The sequence below is a fragment of the Dioscorea cayenensis genome, chromosome 5 (genome assembly GCF_009730915.1).
Source record: "Dioscorea cayenensis subsp. rotundata cultivar TDr96_F1 chromosome 5, TDr96_F1_v2_PseudoChromosome.rev07_lg8_w22 25.fasta, whole genome shotgun sequence".
Lineage (NCBI taxonomy): Eukaryota > Viridiplantae > Streptophyta > Magnoliopsida > Dioscoreales > Dioscoreaceae > Dioscorea > Dioscorea cayenensis.
The window spans coordinates 12,322,970-12,345,903 of record NC_052475.1 but is presented as its reverse complement, the minus strand read 5'-3'; the positions used below and the strand labels follow the sequence as shown (position 1 = coordinate 12,345,903).

Below are 22,934 nucleotides of genomic sequence, written 5' to 3'. Positions count from 1 at the left end.
CACTAATTTCTCTTTCAAAAGATTGAAAGCAATCAAACAATCATTCCCGAAATCAAAGGGAGCATCTTTTTCAAGAAGTTTTGTCAACGGTTGATTGATCTTCTAGAAGTCTTTGATGAACCTCCTATAGAAGCCTGCATGCCCCAAGAAACTACGAACTCCTTTCACATTTGAAGGTGGGGGAAGTTTGGCTATGACTCCAATCTTCGCCTTGTCTACCTCCATTCCTACTTGGGAAATCTTATGACTAAGTACAATGCCCTCTTGGACCATGAAGTGACACTTTTTCCAATTTAAAACAAGATTTATTTCCTCACATCTCACCAATACTCTCTCTAAGTTCCTTAAGACTGTCGAAAGAATCTCCAAATACCGAGAAATCATCCACGAACACCTCCATAATATCTTCTAGGAGATCATCAAAAATGGTCATCATGCAATGCTGAAATGTCGTCGGTGCATTGCACAACCCGAAAGGCATCCTTTGATAAGCAAAGGTCCCGTAGGGTAAAGTAAATGTTGTTTTCTCTTGATCCTCTGGAGCAATAGGAATTTGGAAGTATATTGACATACCATCAAGGAAACAATAAAACTGATGTCCGGCCAGTTGCTCCAACATCTGATCAATAAACGGCAATGGAAAATTACCCTTTCGAGTCGCATCGTTCAACCTCCTGTAATCAATACATACACACCACCCTGTGACCTTTCTGGTTGAGATCAACTCATTCCTTTCATTTCTCACCACTGTCATTCCTCTTTTTTTAGGAACTACTTGTGTTGGACTCACCCCAAGCACTATCAGAGATGGGGTATATAATTCCTACATCCAACAATTTTACCACCTTTGCCTTAACAACCTCCTTTATGTACGGGTTTAATCTTCTCTGGGGTTGAATCACATACTTGTAATTATCCTCCATTAAGATTTTATGAGTGCAAAATGAAGGGCTGATGCCTTTTATGTCAGAAATCTTCCAAGCAATGGCAGATTTATGTCTCTTTAACATGCTCACAAGCTTGTCCTTCTGATCTGCTGAGAGATGTGAAGCTACAATAACGGGGAGCTTTGATCCCTCCATCAAAAAAGCATATTCCAAATGTGGCAGCAAAGTCTTAAGCCCTAACTCTAGTGGTTCCTCAATGGACGGTAGCAACCTGTTCTCTTTCAATCTATCAATTTCCTCAAATCGTGCAAACTCTTATTCGAGCACTTCCTCCAAGCCATCTGCTTGCGCATGTGAACCTGAATGATCCTCAACAACATCCACATTCCCTATCTCACAAGTTGCCTGGGCTGTATTCGAGACTCCCACCGAGAAAATTTCATACCTTTGCTCTTAACTGAAAGTATCAAATTAAGCAAGAACCCTTTCCAAGCTTTCTTCCAAATGATAGCTCATAGATGATAGGACAGACTTTTCAAATTGATCCAGCACACTTTCTAGCTCACAACTTCGATCCCGAATCTCATTAACATAATCAACAACTGATCGTTCCACGGGACGATTGATGGTAAATTGCTCTCACATGAAATAACATGAACTGGACTGCATTGCAAACAACTGAACTTTCTGCTCTATGTCTTCAATCATTCCTGTGATTGTGTCAAATAGTTCGGTTATGTTGATTATCTTTCCTGAAATCAAAGAAAAAAAGATGATGAAAGAATAAGAAAGTCTGAAATAGAACAGGTGCTGAATAGCTAAAATAGCAAAGTGCAAAGTGTTTCCGAAAACACCTATTCCTTGGCAACGGCGCCAAAAACTTGACACACCCCCTGCGAGTGCATACTGCAAGTGCATGGGTTGTTGACGTAATAAAGTACTCTAGTGAGTGGGTAGTCGTATCCACAGGGAATAGTGATAAAAAACACAAGAATTGCTATTTAACTATGGTGAAGATGATTTAAAGTGGTGTGAATGATATTGATGCAAATAGAAATAAAAAGAATAAGAAGGAAACGCAATAAAATGATAGGAGAGTCAATCGATAGAAAGTGGGGGCACCGGGACATTGCTCACCCTAGGACTATTGCTTCAAGTGCAAGATCGATCATTATATCTCCTAACTGTTGTTTAATAAGTCGTGAAAATCCTTAAACACACGATCCCAAACCTAAGGTCAACTGTGACTAACCCTATTCTATACCCCAGCGGAAAGGAATGCCCTCAATGCCTCACACTATGCAAGGTTGCATAAAGCTCTAGGGACTCCAAGTGATAAACCCTATTTCTTAATCTAGATCTAACCCTTTGGTCCAGGCGAAAGACCCCTAGTCACAATTAAGCCCCAGCACTAAGGATTACTTCAACGCTTCACCCTGTTGCTTGCGCAACTAGGCCCTAGCAGAGTTCCTCTCTTAGCACTTCAATATTTTGTAACCGCAAAAAACTCTTGGAACACGGAGGTAGGATAAATCACATCGGAAGGGAAAGGGGATGTTTCGCAACCTCTCGACTCACCCTCTTAACCCTCTCTAATCTAGCTTTGTCCAACCCTCATGGTGTGTCACTCATCCACAAGGATTACCAAGATGGATTCTCAACCCTAGTGTCACTCTAAGGGAAAATCATTTCAATAAGCATTCAAGATTGAAACCCAATTAGAACATCAATTAAAGAAAACATAATGAAAGGTCAATGAAACAAAATCATCCTAGGGTTTACAAGTTCAAGCACCCACTAGGGGTTTATCTCTCCATGGAGCAAGATACAATCAATAATGAAATCAAAAGTAAAAACATGCAATCCATAAGTAAAACCCCTTGTAGTCTGTATCGATGGTCTTGTGGAGTAGCCTCATCTCCTCCAAAAGTTCCCTCATCAAGCCTAGGGCACACCTCACCGAATCGATGACGACGAAAGCTCCCCCAATAACTATCTTCCAAAGGAACATGGTGTTGAAGGCCATAGAACCACTTCAAAAACCTTACCAAAGCCTCTCCAAACCATAGCCGTGAGCGCCTCCAAAGTTAAGGAGAAAGATGGGAAAAAGTTTCTTTTAAAACGGTTGAAATCACAACTTAAATGGGGCTGGAATCGGTCATCCACTTGGGTGTGTGGAATTTCGACACGCCTGTGTGAATCTCCAGGAACTGCGTTTTCTGCTATCTGTGTGAGTAGCTTCTACATTGATTTACTACAGTAAATTTCTACAATACTTCACCAAAATGCTCCCGAATCCACACTTTTCATCGATTCCACATGAATGGCCACACATCTATGCGGTAGATCGCATTGCATCTTCAATAACAATCACAGTGATGAAGATCTTGCTAGCCTTGCACAAGTCAGAACACACGCATGTACTGCCTTTGTGCCCCTCTAAACCATGTATTTGCTTGAGCAAAATGGAGGTTGGCACACATTCATGTGTCTTTGAGCACAACTTATGCCTTCGCGTTTGTTCACTCAAAGATTTCATCAACAAGGTGCATCCACGATCTACTTTTGGCTCCTTTCTTCCACTATTGTCTCCACAAACCTATATGGACAATAGAACACAAATACCCATATATGAGCGATAAAATCTGAGAAAAGTAATGCTCAATGTAAGCAAAGAATATTTCATATTACTAGTACGCAAGTACTCATCAAGATGTTAGAAACCTAAGGAGTTTTACAACCAAAAGGCCTAAAAGCCTCACAAGCATGAAACATCAAAGTCTTCAAATATTAAAACCAAAGAATATCAAGTTCATGATTCACAAACATAAAGAGATCACAACTTGAAATCCCCAAGATACTTTAACAGAATAAGTTAAACCAGTCAAATTGGTGACCCGATCATATGAGAGGCCATGACCTAAGAATGTGTAAGTCAAGGCTCCAATCTAAGGGAGAGTCAAGACTTAAAAATCTCAAATTAACTACAAATGTAGCTTAAATGTTACAAGACGTAAAAAAGTTAAAAACCTGAAATCTTCACAAGCCAAAAGTCTTGGAGATTCCACAAATATAAACATTTAAGTCTTTAAGCATTAAAATATGAGAAGATTAAGTTTGTGACTGGAAAGCATGAAGATATCACAACTCAAAGTCTACAAAATATCTTAAGATATAGATCTAAAACTCAATGAATCTTAAAGTCAATAAGTCAAAAGATATTTATTTAAGTGCATCTTTTGGCAAAGTAATTGGGATCAATGGAATTCACTATCTCTAGTTAGTTATTAAGTTGAAGGAGTTTATATTATAAGAATAGGAAAAATTTAGGAGAAATAGGATCTCTAGTTTAAGTATCTCAAGCCAAGTTAATGTATTTATGTCAAGTCAATGTATTTCCATATTATATGAGATTAATAAAATAAATTTTATTTTATATACATGTCTCTCTCATTCACACTTAGATAGTGTTCTTTTGGAGGGTTTTGAAATTATTTGTAACTTTAAGACCAACTATTTCAATAGATGTATTTAAACTTATGCCCAAATTAGGTATAGTTCAAATTCTAGCAACTAAAAATCATTCAAGCCTCACGTGAATGCCATGTGAGGCCTACTATGAACTTTGGAGAGTGCATAGGAACCCCCATAGCTCTAGTAAATTTCTCCTTTTTATTTTTCCCACTTCCTCCTATTTCATCATCTTCTCCGCTGGTCAAAGAAACTACACAATTGTGTTGTTTCTCTCTTTTTCTTCTTCGTTCTATCCCTAGGTTGCCCCCATCCTTTTTTTTTAATTTCTTGCTAAATGTGAGAATTTTTTATGAGTTTCTTAAATCTTGAATAACTAGCATTGTTTCTACATTAGTTCTTGAACAACTACATTGTTCCTCGCTTCTCTTCCATTTTGTCCCCAAGTTGAGGTAAGATCTGTTTCAATCGTTTCTTTTTCTTACTAAGGGCCTGTTTGGCTGCAAAATAAAAACAATATGCCACAATTCTAAGAAAATATTAAATTATGGCATATTGTACAGATTATGCCATGATTCTGGCCTATCTAAATAGGCCCTAAATGTGAGTATTTTGTTTGGCATCCTTAGATCAAAGTAGCATAACACTAAGATAAGTGAGTTTTTAAGTGATTTTTTTTTCAAATTATTTTGTTATGTTCAAAAAAATAGCTATATGATCTTATCTATGTAGACATTTAAAATTTTAAGGTTTAAATTTTGCTGATGTTCATGATTATTTTTGAACCATTTTGATGATCAAGATATTTTTTTCAAATTACTATTATTGGTAAATATTTTTGATGAATCTCAAAGTAGTTGCATGTTTGTGTGAATGGATCCTCAAATTTTAAAGGAAAACATATATAAGGCATGGATCAACAGTTTTCAGGTAAACCAGCCGGTGTAACTAGACCAGCCTCATGGCAGGTTCCTAGTTTTTTCAGTTAAACCGGTCGGACCGGTCATGGTTTACAACCTTGGTTTTAGTAAATATTTATAATGTCTTAAGAATGTCTTATAAGGTGTTTGGATATAATTTTTTTAATATATAAGTAATTATAATTTAATATATATATATATATATATATATAAACATATGTACAAAATTAGACATATTAGAGCACTATTATTTTTCCCCACTTCATGGCTAGTCTAATGGCCTCTCTCTCTCTCTCTCTCTCTCTCTCTCTCTCTCTCTCTCTCTCTCTCTCTGTGAATATATATATATATATAAACCCTAAAATCTCAATCTTCACTCATCATCGCCTTCGCCCTAATATCCAACCCCCCTAAAACCTCAATCTTCACTCATCATCGCCTTCGATCCCTAATACCCAACCCCATTGCTTCACCCTCAGTGCTAGGCTTGCTTGAGTTGCTCTCCCACCGCTTCTTCAAGGGTTATCGGAGCTCGTCGGAGTTAAATGAAGGGTCCGATCATTGAAGTTACTCTTGGTCTAACTCTATTATAGCGAGAGCTCTAAGTAATTCTATTTTAATTATAAATCTATGACCACACATAAATTTTAGCAAAAGTTTGAGTTTGGAGATAGGTATATTTACTTGGCCTTTTCTTGAGTTTGGAGATAATTTCTTTGGATTTAGGGTTTTGATTAAATTGACTCAATTTGTTTTAATGTTGTTTGTGATTTTGAATATGTGTTGTCAATATTTTTACATTTTGATGTTGTCATTACTTAGTAAAATAATTTGTTAATGTTGTTTGTGAATTCATAAAAATTTTTTTATGTGTTGTTTATGATTTACTTTCTTAATTTGGCAATTCTGTTGATGTTGATTTGTTTTCCCGATTATTTGAAGTTGTTATTAATTATCATCCAATTGTTACTTATCAAGGTTTTAATGTTTTATTCCTCTTTGCTATTTAAGAATGGCAGCTTCTACTAAAAATTCTTCCATCAATTTAGTTGAGAGTGAAATCATAGTTGCTAATACACCAGTTGCCAATTCTCTTGAGCAAGTGAACAACGCTATGACCGAAGAAAGTCCATATAGTTTAAAGGAAAGAAAAAGGACATCTAAAATATGGAGTGATTTCAAAGAAATTACTTTTTCAGATGGATGAAAAAAGCAGAATATGTTCATCGCAAATACAAACTTAAAATATAGGGGACTTTCCTTTTGGGGGAATTGGGAGTAAATGGGTGGAAGTGGTTTAACTTCCCCCACTTCTGGTGTTCATTTGTGCTAAAGTGGAAGAAGTAACACTTCCCCCACTTCTGACCAAAGTGGATTTTAAACTAGACCCATTTCAGTATATTTTTTTACTGAAGTGGGGGAAGTGAGCTAATCTATAAAAACTCACTTCCTTTCACTTCCAAAGTCCTTTTTGTACTCATAGAACTTCACCCAACACCTAAATTCTCTGGTTCTATTCTCACTTTCTAACAAATGAACATCAGAAGTATTGGAAGTGATATCGCTTCTCTCCTTTCCAAGAAAGTGGCACTTCCCCTACTCCTGATTGCTTCCCCTACTCCAGTCACTTCCCCCAAAATGAACTCCCCCTTCATAAATCCGATTGCACAACTGTTAAGTGCTTGTGTATTAGTAATATGAAGTATTCTTTTCTTACATTGAGCATTACTTTTCTTAGATTTTATCGCTTATGCATGTGTATTTGTGTTCTTTTGTGCATGTAGGGTTATGCAGACAGATAAGTGCTTGTGTATTAGTAATATGAAGTATTCTTTTCATACAATGAGCATTACTTTTCTCAAAATTTATCGCTCATACATGTGTATTTGTATTACTTTTGGGCATGCAGGGTTGTGGAGACAAGTATGGAAGAAAGAAGCCAAAATAGATCGTGAATGGAAGTTGTTGATGAAATCTTGGAGTGAACAAACGTGAAGACACAAGTTATGCTCAAAAACACGTGAGTGTGTGCCAACTTCCGTTGTGCTCGAGTGAACATGTAAATTGGAAGGGCACAAAGGCAGTCACACTTATGTATTCTGACTTGTGCAATGCTAGTAAGATTATCGTCAAATGTAATTTTATTGAAGATGCAACGCGATCTATAGCATGGATGTGTGCCTATTCATGTGGCCTCGATGACAAGTGTGAATTTAGGAGTATTTTTGGCAGAGTACTGTAGCAAGTACTTTAACAAATCACTGTAGCAAATTACTATAACAGTTGTTGTTCACAGGCCGCTGAAAAATCAATTCCTACAAGTTTACATGAGCGTGTGAAAATTCCACACGCCCGTGTGGATGCCCGATTCCAGCCTATTTAAAGCAGTGACTTCAGCCCGTTTTGGGAATCTTTTTTCCATCTTTTGCCCATCTCTTCACCATCTTTGGAGTCGCTCATGGCTAGGGTTTTGAGGGGCTTTGGCAAGGCTTTTGGGGTGGTTCTACGGCTTTTAACACCGCGTTCCTTTGGGAGAGAGTTATTGGGGAAGCTTTCATCAGCATCGATTCGGCGAGGTGTGCCCTAGGCTTGACGAGGGAACCTTTGGAGAAGACGCGCGCCCACTCCACAAGACCATCGACATGAATACCAAGGGTGTTTTACTTATAGATTGCATGCTTTTACTTTTGATTTCATTATTGATTGTATCTTACTCCATGGAGAGCTAAACCCTTAGTGGGTATTTGGACTTGTAAACCCTGCGATGATATTGTTTCTTTAACCTTTCTATTATGTTTCTTTAATTGATGTCTTTAATTGAGTTCCAATCTTGAATGCTTGTTGAATGGGCTTTCCCTTAGAGTGACACTAAGGTTGAGAGCCTATATTGGTAATCCTTGTGAGTAAGTGACTCACCATACGTGTTAGATAAAGTAAGATTGGAGAGGGTCGAGAGGGTGAGTTGAGAGGTAGCGGAACATTCCCTTTCCCCTCCAGTGTGATTTATCCTACCTCCATATTCCAAGAGTTTTTTATGTTCATAATAGAGTAAAGTGCTAAGAGAGGAACTCCGTTGGGGCTTAGTTGCACAAGCAATAGAGTGAAGCGTTGAAGTAATCCTTAGTACTTGAGCTTAATTGTGACTAGGGGTCTTTCGCCTGGACCAAAGGGTTAGATTTTTGTTAAGGAATAAGGTTTCTCACTTGGAGTCCCCAGATCTTTAAGCAACTTTGTACAGTGTGAGGTGTTGAGACTGAGAGATTTCTCCACCTGGACATAGTATAAGGTTAGTCACGGTTAACCTTATTTTTGGGACCGTGTATTTCAGGATTTTCATGACTCAATAAGCATCATTTAGGAGACATAATAGTTGGTTTTGCACTTGAAGCAATAGTCCTAGGGGGAGCAAAGTCCGGGTGCCCCACTTTTTATTGATTGTCTTTCCTCTCATTCATTTTTATAGTGTCTCTCTTCTTTCTTCTTTCCTTATTTCCATTTTCATTGATTTTGTTCACACCACTATCGATTCATCTTCATTCTAGTTAAATAGCAATCTTTGTGTTTCTGATCACTATTCCCTATGGATACAACTACCGATTCACCAGGGTATTATTACTTCGACAAACCCGTGTACTTGTGGTTCACATGCAAAAGGGCGTTGTGTCAGAGATAATTATGAAAGAAAAGAGCCAAAAGTAGATCATGGATGCACTTTGTTGATGAAATATTGAAGTGAACAAACTCAAAAACACGAGTTGTGCTTAAAAACACGTGATTGTGTGCCAACCTCCATTATGCTCAAGCAAATACATGGTTTGGAGGAGCACAAAGGTAGTTACATTCGCGTGTTCTGACTTGTGCAATGTTAGCAAGATCGTCGTCAAGGTGATTTTTATTGAAGACGCAATGCGATATACCACATGAATGTGTGCCCATTCATGTGGCCTCGATGACGAGTGTGGAATCGGGAGTATTTTGGCAAAGTACTATAGCAGTCACTGTAACAAAAGTACTATGGCAGTTACTGTTCACAGATCGCAAAAATTCATTTCCTGGAGATTAACACGGGCGTATAGAAATTTCACACGTCCTTATGGATGACCGATTTCAGCCCTATTTAAGTCATGATTTCAGCTATTTAAAGGATCTTTGCCAATCTTTTTTCATCTTTGGGGTGCTCACGGCTAGGGTTTGGAGAGGCTTTGGCAAGGCTTTTGGAGTAGTTCTACGGCCTTTAACACCGTGTTCCTTTAAAATATAGTTATTGGGGGAGCTTTCATCCGCATCGATTCGGAGAGATGTCCCCTAGGCTTGATGAGAAAACCCTTGGAGAAGACGAGGCTACTCCACAAGACTATCGATACAGACTAGAAGGGGGTTTTACGTATGGATTGCATGTTTTTACTTTTGATTTCATTATTGATTTTATCTTGCTCCATGGAGAGCTAAACCCCTAGTGGGTGCTTGGACTTGTAAACCCTAGGATAATTTTGTTTCATTGACCTTTTATTATGTTTTCTCTAATCGATGTTTTAATTGAGTTCTAATCTTAAATGCTTGTTGAATTGATTTTCCCTTCGAGTGACACTAGGGTTGAGAATTTACATTGGTAATCCTTGTGAGTGAGTGACACACCATGAGGGTTAGACAAAGTAAGATTAGAGAGGGTTGTGAGGGTGAGTCGAGAGGTAGTGGAACGTCTCCTTTTCCTTCCGGTGTGATTTATCCTACCTCCGTGATCCAAGAGTTCTTTGCGGTCACAATAGAGTGAAGTGCTAAGAGAGGAACTCTGCTGGGGCTTAGTTGCGCAAGCAGCAGAGTGAAGCGTTGAAGTAATCCTTAGTGCTGGGCTTAATTTTGACTAGGGGTCTTTCACCTGGACCAAAGGGTTAGATCTATATTAGGGAATAGGTTTTATCACTTGAAGTCCCTAGAGCTTTAAGCAACCCTATACGATGTGAGGTGTTGAAATTAAACGATTTCTCCACTGGAGCATAGTGTAGGGTTAGTCACGGTTGACCTTAGGTTTGGGACCGTGTAGTTTAGGATTTCCATGACTCATTAAGTATCGGTTAAGAGACATAATAGTTGGTTTTGCACTTGAAACAATAGTCCTAGGAGGAGCAATGTCCGGGTGCCCCATTTCCTATCAATTGCCTCTCCTATCATTTTATTGCGTCTCTCTATCTCTTGTTTTCTTTATTTTTATTTGCATTGATATTGTTTGCACCACTATTGATTCATCTTCACCATAATTAAATAGCAATTCTTGTGTTTCTGATCACTATTCCCTATGGATATGACTATCCACTCACCAAGGTACTTTTATTACTTTGACAACCAGTGTACTTGCGATACACACGCAAAGGGTGTGTCAACAACACATTTTTTGAGGCACATGAATAATTGTGTGAGAAGGCAAGTGAACTTAAAGACCAACAACAAATTAGCATTACAATAACTTTAAATGAGACCGAAAGCATCAATATTGTTCAGAATTTCAAATATGATCAAGCAAAGATAAGAGAGATCTTTCCGCACATGCTTCTAGTTCATAAGTTACCTTTTAATTTTGCAGAGTGTGATATTTTAATTTGTTGGTAAGGACCACATCTCCACATTTTCAGAAGTTTTCTCACATAGCTGCAAAGAAAGATTGTGTAACTAGCTATGAGGTGAACAAGAAGAAAGTGACAGCATTGTTAGAAAGTACTAAAAAAGTTATTGTGACTATGGATTTATGAAAGTCGGGGCAAAAGATTTCATATATGGCTCTAACATGTCATATTATAGACTCTAAATTATATAGACTCTAGTGTGATGTGATGAAAATACTACAAGCGTATTTTGAATTTTAGTGATGTTCCACCACCTCACACTAGTGATGTGATGCACACAAGTGTTTGGTAGAATGGGAAATTGAAAATAAAGTATGGATGATTTCTACTGATAATGCAACTTATAATGATTCGGCCATTAGAATGTTGAAAGAGAATCTTTCTTATAAGAATAAGCTTCCTCTTGGAGGCAAATTATTCCATGTTCGATGTTGTGCACATATCTTGAATCTTCTAGTACAAAATGGTCTTTCTGAAATGCAAGAGATAACAAGAAATGTACGTGGAAATGTGAAGTACATAAGACAAGGAGAGAGCCGGCTTCTTGTGTTTAGTGAAATTGCCAAACAACTACAATTTCCATCAAAGAAGCTCATTATGGACTGTAGTATAAGATGCAATTCAACATTCTTAATGTTATCAACTGCTTTGGAGTTTAAAGATTTTTCCACCAATATCAACTAAGAGATCCCTCTTATAATTTTTCTACTAAGTAAAGAAGATTGGAAAAAAAGTAAAAGAAGTTTGTACATTCCCTGAAGAGTTTAATGAAGTAACCAAGATAATTTCAGGTATAGGATATCTAACTTTTAACTTTTTATTTTCTAAAAGTTATAGTATACATGAAGAAGAATTTTTCTTTATTTTTTTATAATTTAATCAACTCTTTCATGTCATTACATGTGTTGAATATCCAACTTCAAACATGTTTCTTCCTGAGCTTTGGAATATCAAAAAGATGTTGTATAATGCTTATGCTGATGAAGATAGCTATATGGAAGCAATGATCAAGAGAATGAAAGATAAATTTGATCAATATTGGGGAGAATGTAACTTGGTGATGTATATAATGACTATTTTGGATCCAAGAAACAAAATGCAATTGATTGAATATTAATTTTGAATATCTATTCTATAGTTGATTCTATTGAGCACATAGCTATTGTTCGTGAGACCTTGCACATGCTTTATCAAGAGTAACTTGAGGCTCACAAGGTAAATAATGTTGATAAAGAAATTCAAGGTGATTCGCAAAGTCAAAAAGAAGGTTGTAGTTCTATCTCTAATGGGAAAGCGAAAAGTAGGGAAAGAGCATAATTTGATAATAACATAAGAAATGTTGACACTATGATGGAACAAATGAAGTCTGAAATAGATGTTTATTTGGAAGAAGATGCTCACATTTGTGATGAAGATTTTGAATTTGATGCATTGGAATGGTGGAGGTTGAATAGTATGAAGTCTACAATATTATAAAAAAAAAATGGCTTGTGATATACTATCAGTTCCAATAACAATTTTTGCATCGGACTTGGTGTTTAGTGTGGGGAGTAAAGTACATAAATGGTACTTATTGGTCATCCTTGAGAGCAAATACAATTCAAGTATTGCTATGTGGAGGGGATTAGTTGTGTGCTTTCTATGGAATAAAGAGTAAAAAATGAGGTAATATTTATGCCTAGAGTAGTATATAGATGTGTTCTTGATTCTAGTTAATATTTTACAATTATCATGACTCAAGTTAATATTATACAATTATCATGCATTGGACTTCATGTACTTTTGTATTTGAAGGACAATGAAGATATTGTGGAGGTGGCATTACCTTAAGGTATTGTATTCAGTACTTTAAATTATTAATGATAATCATGATCAATAGATATATGTTTTAGTTTACAGATTACCATGCATGATGTTAAATTTTAAATCATATAGAACATTAATTTGAAATAATTAAATAACAAATAAACTTAGAGCATATGATTAACTTGTTATCTTGTCTACCAAGTGAATGAAAACATGAAAATAATTTGTAATAGTCCCCACAACTTGGTTCAAATCACAAGCACAAAATCATTAATTAATTCACTTAATAATTTCATTAAGTGAAAGAAATTAGAATCTTATGTGATTATTTTCAAGCTAATTGTTTTCAAGCTTGAGTTATTAATTAAAGGTTGTTACTTGAATTATACATGTCATGAGTTTTCTCATTCATTATTGTGGTTGATGTTATCTGCTCCATGCTTTAAATTAAAATATACCTCAAGTAATACATAGGCTAAGCATTCAAATGTTCACATGGTTTTGATTTTTATTTATCTCCTTCTTTTTATATTGATCATGATAAAATTTGGCAAAGATGTGATGGTGGTCAAGTTAGTTAGAAAATGAGGAAGAAAAATACTCATTTGAAAAGGCTGAAATTTGAATTGTAACTTATGATAAATTTTTGGACCACCTGCTAGTGGTTGAGCTACCAAGTTTGTGAGGGTTGTGAAAGAAGATTTAACAAGTATACCCAAATGTTGCCAAATATATTGTATTTTGTAATCTCTGAACTTTGAATTTTTATCACAATGATTATGTCAAAGATGTCTTCTTTGTTGCGTTACACTTTTAGAAAAAAAAAAGGAAAAAGGAAAAAGGCTTTGTGTAGCCTAAGCAGTGTTAGCTTAGAGTGGCCTTATTGTGTAAATTGGACTTTACAATAAATAGACCTCTTAAATTCTCTGCACGGAAGCATCAACATTAACATAACTAGAATGGCTCATAATGTTGAATAAGTCTATTTTCTTTTGTACACATGATAATAATTGCTTCCAAATTTATATTTTCTTTAGTTCTTTTTCATGGATCAATTTTAAATATGTTAATTTCACTTTTAATTATGAAATACTACATATTGGCAAATGATGTCTGATTTCAATTAAAAAGCATCAAGTCATGCTATATTTATTAGGATTTTGGAGTGATCAAATAGCAGCTCTAGTGTACCTCAGACACTTAGAAACTTCTAGCATTGAATTTCTTTTTGAATGATTAATTCATTTGCTTTGTTTTGATAAAATTCTGTCCTTTTTTCCAATAGATATTTGAATGTTTCTAATTGGTGATTTTTTGTTAAATCATGGATTAGATTTGAGGTATCAAGGATTTTTTATCTTGTGATAGTGTTTGGAGGTTCTAGTGTGATGTAAAATACATGGAGGAGGCCAATAGTTTGATGATCTGATAAATGTGCATATGTTGGTCAATTTAGAATAATATATTGACAATGTACAAATACCGTTTGAACAATGAGGGTATTCTTTTTTGTTTTGTTTTTGTAGTTTGGGCCTATTTTTTTTTTTAGGCATTGTGGTTTCTTAACATTTTTAATTATGGGCTTACCAGACAATTTCTCTTTCAGTAATTAATTTATGACTTGTATTAAATTATTTTGGCTTGCATTAGAACATTGTAGGCAAAAATATTTTAAATTTTCATTTTGATTTGAATTGGAGATTGAGCTCAAACTTACAGGCTTAATGAGCTCAAACTTGAGCTTAATGTGATTTAATGAGATTAACAAGCTCATTAACAGGCTAATCTCGAACTTTTACCTTTTTGAGCTTAAACTCGAGTTTTTTTTTATCATAAATGAGCTTTCTTCGAATGGAGCTCAAAGAACAATTGAGCTTAATTTTACTATCTCGAGCCAAGCTAGATCCTGTAGCTAGATCCTGTAGCTAATTTTGTCACGCAGAGCTCGAACACTACAAAGCTCGGCTCGGCTTGGCTCTGCTTGGCTCGATTGCACCCCTAGCAAAAACCATACCCTACACAAAATGTACTCACTGCTGTAGACTTTAACTTACAATTTACATATGTCTTTGCTAGAGGGAAGCTTCAGCACATGACGCTCTAGTATTACATGATGCACTTAAAAGACTAAATTGTTTATTAGTCCTTAAAGGTATTTATTTTAATTAGCTTGTTAATATATGGGTTAGTATATATGAATAACATAAACATTATAATTTTCTCAACTATAATCCTTGTTTTTTCCTGGGGAAGTATTACTTGGTTGATGCTAATTACACTACAAGATCATGATTTATATCTCCCAAAAAGGGTGTCAGATACCATCTTAAAGAAATTGGCTCAAGAACACCAACTATAAAGAACTTTTTAACCTTTGTCAGTCTTCGGTTTGTACCAATATTGAACATGCTTTAAATTGTCTTAAGGGATGTATTGAAATTCTCTCACAAAGGCCATTCTTTCCATTCAAAACTTAGGCTAAACTAATCTTGGCCGCATGTATTTTTCATAATTACATCTTAAGCGTGGATGAAGATGTTTTCATTCCTTCTGAGAAAAAATGGACACTGCATCGGCCACACTCACAAAGTCGAGAGAGGGAGCAAAGAGAGGAGGCCCATAATGGGTGACACGTCAAGAGAAAATTGCACGAGATATGTGGGTAAGCAAGTAGATAATTACTTTTTATCTATATGATAAAACTGAACTTTTTTTCAAGATCATGCCTTATACTATTATTTCTTGGTTATTTGTTTAATATTCTGGGATTGTAGTTAACAACTAATTCCCTATTTTTTTTAACAAATTTTATATTTGTTATTTTTTAAAAAATGTTCACTATGAAGCTTTATCCTGTTACACTCAATAATAATTCAGAAAAAAATTCAGCTATATTTGGTCATGTCACAAAGGTATTATTAATAGTCAGGTTTATATCAACATTCTAATTAACTAAATTAATAGTTAGGTTTATTAAGGAAAATAAATATGAACTATAAGAACACTAAATTAATAGTCAGGTTTATATCAACATTCTGAACAACTTCACCATTTAACACAATAATTACCTAGGGAGAACATTTCACATGTAGCTTAACATACTTGCTCAATAAGACAAGTTATTAAAGATGATCACAAATTGACTGAGGGATCTAAGATAAAGAGATCAAAGGCCCAAGGATAAAATGCATGAAGCTTATCAGTGAAGTAATAAGATGGTCACTCAAAGCACTAGTTATCATGTTCAAAGCTTCAAGCTGGTGAACATGTGCATCGATGAGTAGCTGAGTATCATATTGAGCCACTAAATTAATAGTTAGTCGCTCGCCCCGCCTTTCTTCTAGTTGCAGTTTGCCCAAAGTCCCGCTAAGGCTATTTCGAGCTCACTTTAAGAATTGAGTCTTTCTTGATTCTATTTAGATAGATAGATTTCATTTCAAATGTAGGTCTTGTCTGAGTCATCTAAGAAAATTTCCGCTCCCAGCGTACGATCTAATGGACTATGAAAGTAGCAGACGGGTTATGGGTGTGTAAATTATGCAAATATATAAGCATGCTAGTATGTACTTAATACTACAATTGGTCCATTATACGGCAAGTGTACGGGTCATCAAGTAATACCTCATGGGTGAACATGAGGGTCGTATTTCCCCAGGAATGGAGAGAGGCTCCTATTACTTTTTTTTCACTTAATCAATAACCTAATCGTTATGCTCTTTCTTTAGTTTAATTGTACAACACTATTAAACAATACAATTAGAGATGACACTAAGCACAGTTAGAAGGAGTTGGGAGTATGTACTATAAGTATCTTGATTATTAATTATGATAAGCGTAAAGTGTCAATCGAGTTCTGGGTTCGAACCAAGAAATTCAAAGGCCTACTAGCCCCAATGAACCATGGTAACTAGGTCTAAACCACTAGGAACTTGAGATGAAATCTCTACCACCCCAGCCTCCTAGGTTTTTGCCTTAAATGTGGGAATCCCACGAAAAAAGACTAATCAGACCCTAAGCCTAAGGGACAATCAATCCCTAATTCGAAAACTTAGCTATGCCTAACATCTTAGAACATGCATAGATCTATGATGGCATGGCGTCATCAACATGGGGGCATATCCTCCTTATCCACATCAACATGTAACAATCAATTAAGAACATGCAATGATTATGAAAATTAGAACAATTTATATTTATCAATCAAGATTCACAAATAATAAATGAGGGACTAGACATACAATTTCCCTTGAATTAGGTTTTTATGGATCATAACAAACAAAGGATCAAAACACAAGAGAACTACAAAATCAAATAAAAAATAAATAAGCTTTTATGTATTCCTAAACTAACTCCCTCCAATAGTTCTCCAAAGGTTGGGGATTAGAGGATCCCAAGATTGTCTGGATGATGTGTGTCACTCACGCCCCCTCTAATGATGAGCTTTGAAGATACCTATCACGCGTGATCTTCTTTGATGATGCTCATTGATGTACTCTTGAGAAATCCTCCAGAATCCACTGGATTATGGAAGAAACTCCATCTGACACCGCTCAGATCTCTAGAAATTGGGCTGCCCTATATTATTCGGCAAAAGAGTCTCTCTGAATTTAGAGAATATTGGGGTATTTATAATAATTGGCTCTACAACGGCCTTACCATGGGCGTTGCTATGCCCGTTGTGAGTAAGTTGTTGCTTGAACTCCAAGTCACCTCCTAGCACGGTGTGTGGGCATTATGTGTCTTGACAACGACCATTATGGACTTCACAATGGCCATTGTGAGGTTGTTATGGCTTCATGTTGCTACCAGTGAGCTCATGCTACCACAGCTTGATCATGGTAGTTGTAAGTGTAGACAACAGGTGTTATGAGTTGCCATAATGCCCGTTGTGAGTGATGGTGTAGCTTTGATTCAACAACTTGCTTTATTTTGCTTCAAAACATCCTTGAATTTGATTCTTTCTTCCTAAAATAGAAATAAAGGTTGTTGTGAATAAATGAATGAAATTTCGTACTAATGAGATCTAAACAAGTATAATTTCATACTAAATTCAGTTAAATGATATAGAAAATATAATCAGTTTATCACTTATCAGAAAGACACACCTATCTTTCTATGGCTAATGTCTACAATGCATTCTATTATGTACAAGCTGCTAAAATGGCTTTAGTAAAAAGTAAATAAATTCTAAGAGAAGCTAGTGAAGGTAGAAGACATATATGAGCAAGCAAACAAGTTAGTAAGAAGTCAGCCACAATAATATTAATTTGTTATTGATTTAATAAAATCCAAAATTAAGCATTGACATACAATTTCTCTAGAATATATAAACTGAGATCCCTCACTATTATATAAAAAACTTTTGGTGGAATAAATTTCTCTAGAATATCTTCTAAAGGAATGTGTTATAATGGTTCAAAAACAAAGTTAGTATAATATGAACATTGATTAAATCTTTGTGTGTGAAAGAATATATGGTTCATTTTAATAAATTCACTATGAAGCTTTATTCTGTTACACTCAATAATAATTTTCAAAAATTTTAGTTATTTGTAATTCTACTAATGTTTTGCCAATTATAGAATCGATAGCATAAGGATGCCAGTGGATAGTCAAGTGTTAACAATGAGAACCCCTATAAAGTAAACCAATGGCAATCAAAGGTGGACAACAACTAAACGGTGTTTCTTTAAAAAAAAATTCATAGCTTCTCAAGTTGAGCAGAGTTTCAAAGATGTCAAGGGCTTCAAACCCCAGTCATTTCATGCTGCTATTACTGCAATGAAAAATAAGTTTGGTATCATAGTCATTGAAGCAAATGTGTCCAACCATCTAAGGACAATTCGCAAGTGATGAGAAATGATTAAAAAAAAAACTAAGAGGGTTAAGTGGAATGGGTTGGGATGATAGATTGAAGATGATAATCATGGGGAATCATAGTATGAGCACTATGTGAAAGAATTAATTTATTTTTAATCAATTTTTATTTATGCTTCCTAATAACTTACTTTGAAGTAATTTTTATTTAAATTGTTTACTAACTATTTACTATATACCAAATTAATCCACAAGTTGTGTCATTCCTAAACAAGCAGATTGAAGATCATTACCTACTTTAAGTTATTTATGGCAATGATGAAGCAAATGGATGATGTTTTGTTCACTTTGGAGATGAAATTGGCACAAATATATATAATAATGTTGAGTCTTGCCTACTGTCTCAAATTTGGTGGTCTTGATGATATATCTTTAGAGGAGAAATATTTTCATGTTAATGTGCCAATACCCATCCATAACCAATAAGAGAGCTCATAACCCACAACAATAACTTCCAATCAAACAAAAAAAAAGAGAAAAAAAAAAGAAGAGAAGGAAAACAAAAATTGATATCTAAAGATGAGGTAATACAAGAGATGAATAACATACTTAAAAAGGGATTTGCAGCAATGAATTTTACTCATACATTAGCCTTTGCTAAAGACTTGACTAAGGAGTGCATGAACTTGGAAAGCACATGGTTACTCTAGCTGTGAGATTAATAAGGCCTATAATTGGTTGATGGTTGGCAATAGTAGAGCTATATCTTTCTTAGTGAAAGATGATGATCTCAAGAAGTATAGGGCAAAATGATTTTTGATTCACTCCGCAATTAAGGAAGAGTGTCTAAGGGGGCTAATTAGGTAGATTTGACTCCCAAGTTTCTATATTTTTGTGCTATCATGTGTTACTAGGGCCACTTACATTTTCTTAATTTGTATTATGCATGTAATTAAGTGTAATAAATCAGAGTCAACCCAATCAATGTACTTGGGCATATAGTTGGAGTTTCCATGAAGTTCTTTTAAGACTTTTAAACCTCTAATTTTTTAACTATTTAGCTTTATTATTTAGTAGTTTATCTTGTCTTTTGTATCATGAATTTACAGCTTACAAATTTTTTATATAGATGCAGGAATTTATAGCTTGCTATGTAATTCCACTTGTCTCTTAAGATGTTTTGTAATTTCTCAGGTCTTCGCTAGGAATGTTGATAAGTGCTTGTGTATAAGTAATACGAAGTATTTTTTTCTTACATTAAGCATCACTTTTATCAGATTTTATTACTTATTCGTGTGTATTTGTGTTCTTTTGGGCATGAAGGAATATGGAGACAAAGTTGGATGAAAGAAAGCAAAAGTAAATCATGGATGCAATTGTTGATGAAGTTCTTGAGTTGAACAAACGTGAAGACACAAGTTGTGCACAAAGGCATGTGGGTGTGTGCCAACCTCCATTGCGCTCAAGAGAATACACAAAGTGGAGGGGCACTAAGGCAGTCACACCCATATGTTCTGACTTGTGCAAACATTAGCAAGAGCTGCATCAATGTGGTTTCATTGAAGACTCGACGTGATTTACCGCATGGATGTATGCCCATTCATGTGGCTTCGATGAAAAGAGTGGATTTGGGAGCATTTCGGTGAAGTACTATAGCAGTTTACTGTAGTAAAGACATTGTAGGAAAATTACTGTACCAGTTACTATTCACAGCGCGCAAAAAATAAAGACCTGGAAATTCACACGGGCGTGTGGAAATTCTACATGCCCATGTGGATGCCCGATTCTAGCCCTATAAATACCGCGTTTTGAGAGTTATTGGGGGATCTTTTTCCCAATCTTTCCCCCATCTTTTGCCCATCTTTGGAGGTGCTCACGGCTAGGGTTTGGAGAGGCTTTGCCTAGGTTTTTGGAGCAGTTCAACGGCCTTCGACATCGCGTTCCTTTGGAGAAGAGTTATTGGGGGAGCTTTCATCGGCACAGATTCTACAAGGTGTGCTCTAGGCTTGATAAGGGAACCTTTGGAGAAGACGAAGCGGCTCCACAAGACCATCGATACGGACTACAAGGGGGTCTTATCTATGTATTGCATGTTTTCACTATTGATTTCATTGTTGATTGTATATTGCTCCATGGAGATCTAAACCCCTATTGGGTGCTTGGACTTGTAAACCCTAGGATGATTTTGTTTCATTGACCTTTATTAAGCTTCTTTAATTGATGTTTTAATTGAGTTCCATCCATGAAAGCTTGTTGTATTGATTTTTCCTTAGAGTGACACTAGGGCTGCGAATCCATTTTGGTAATCCTCGTGGATGAGTGGCACTCCATTAGGATTAGACAAAGCAAGGTTTATCCTACCTCCACGTTCCAAGAGTTCTTTGTGGTCATGATAGAGTGAAATGCTAAGAGACAAACCCTACTGGGCTTAGTTATGCAAGCAACATAGTGAAGTGTTGAAGTAATCATTGGTACTGAGGCTTAATCTTGACTAGGGGTCTTTTGCTTTGACCAAAAGGTTAGATCTATTTTAGGAAATAGGGTTTATCACTTGGAGTCCCTAGAGCTTAATGCAACCACACACAGTATGAGGCGTTGAGAGTATCCCTTTCCGCGGGGGCATAGTGTAGGCTTACTCACGGTTGACCTTAGGTTTGGGATCGTGTGTCTTTAGATGTCCACGACTCATTAAGCATCAATTAGGAGGCATAATGATTAGTCTTGAACTTAAAATAATAGTCCTAGGGTGAGCCATGTCTGGGGGCCCCATCTCTCTATCGATTTCCTCTTCTTATCCCTATTATGCTTCTTTTTCTTTTCTCTACTTTTATTTGCATTGATATTATTCACGCAACTCCTCAATTGTTTTCACTATTATTAAATAGAAATTCTTGTGTTTCTGAGCACTATTCCCTATGGATATAACTACCCACTCACCAGGGTACTTTATTACTTCGATAACCCGTGCACTTGCGGTACACACATGCAAAGGGTGTGTCAAGTTTTTGGCACCCTTGCCGGAGAATAGGCATTTTGAAAGCATTTTGCACTTTGCTATTTTAGCTATTCATCACTTGTTCTATTTCACAATTTCTTATTCTTCCATCGTTCTGTTTTTTTTCCTTTCTTTGGTTACAACTCCAAGTTATGACCCGAGGAAACCTTTCGATATTGGTTGAAGGTGATCCAGATATTGGAAGAAGAATTCATAGACGGGGAAAAGAACTTGTGCAAGAACAGTCAAATCAAGCTGAGATAGAAGATGAAGAGTCTGATAATATGGCATAGCATCATGAGCAGTAGAGGATACTCTCAGATTATACCAGACCCATAATTCTTGGCACGCAATCTAGTATTATGTGGCCACCGATCACAGCTCAGAGTTTTGAGCTCAAGCCAGGCTTTATCCAGATGTTACAGCAGTTGGCACAATTTCAATAGTTTAGCCGATGAGGATCCAAAAAATCACATTGAGAACTTTTTAGAAGTGTACGACATGCTCAAGATTAATGGTGTCACAGATGATGCTATCAAGTTGATGGTCTTCCCATTTTCCTTGAAAGGGAGAGCAAAGCAATGGCTACATTCATTACCTAGAGCATCGATCACTACATGGGAGGAGATGGTAGAAGCTTTTCTTACCTAGTATTTTCCTCCCGAAAAATCTGCAGAGCTTAGGAATGAAATATCCTCTTTTATGCAAATGAAATTGGATTCTCTTTTTAAGACATGGGATAGGTTTAAGGATCTCTTGCAAAAATGTCCTCGGCATGGGTTCCCCGATTGGATGATTATCCATGCCTTTTATAATGGTTTGAACCCAAGTACAAAGTAATTACTTGTTGCTGTAGCAGGAGGTACTTTAAAAGCATGATCCCTGAAGAAGCCCAACAGCTCATTGAAGAGATGGCTATGAACAGTTATTAGTGGAATACATGGGATAGAAAGAAGGTAGCCGAACTTCATGAGATTGATGCAGTCACATTATTGGTGACCCAGGTTGAGTCATTGAGTAAGAAGTTAGATACTCTAACTTCTCCTAGAGTGGTGGCAGTGATGAGTTGTACTGGGTGTGGGGAAGGACATACTTCATCTGATTGCCCGATTTCTATTGGTGGTACATCCTCAGTAAAACAAGTGGATTTTGTAGGCAATGCAATGAGAGGTCAAGGAAATCTGTATAGCAATACCTACAATCCAGGGTGGAGGAGCCACCCAAACCTTTCTTGGAGTAATCAAGGGCAACAGAAGGCTATGATACCACCAGGTTTCTAACAACAACAACAAGCCCCGAACATGGAGAATTGAGTTTCAAAGTTGGAGAACCGGATGACTAATTTAAAGAAAGGTTTGACCAAGTTCATTCAATCCTCAAATACAAGATTTTAATCGGTTGAAGCCACACTTCGCAACCA

The 22,934-nt window shown here is 36.1% G+C and overlaps 1 non-coding gene across 1 annotated transcript; it reads right to left on the bottom strand.

Annotated features, from left to right (window-relative positions):
- Window positions 1–22,189: 22,189 nt before the first annotated feature.
- Window positions 22,190–22,296, bottom strand: LOC120262736. The gene has a single exon (XR_005536989.1). It is a non-coding gene; the product is annotated as a small nucleolar RNA R71 (small nucleolar RNA).
- Between the last annotated feature and the right edge of the window lie 638 nt (window positions 22,297–22,934).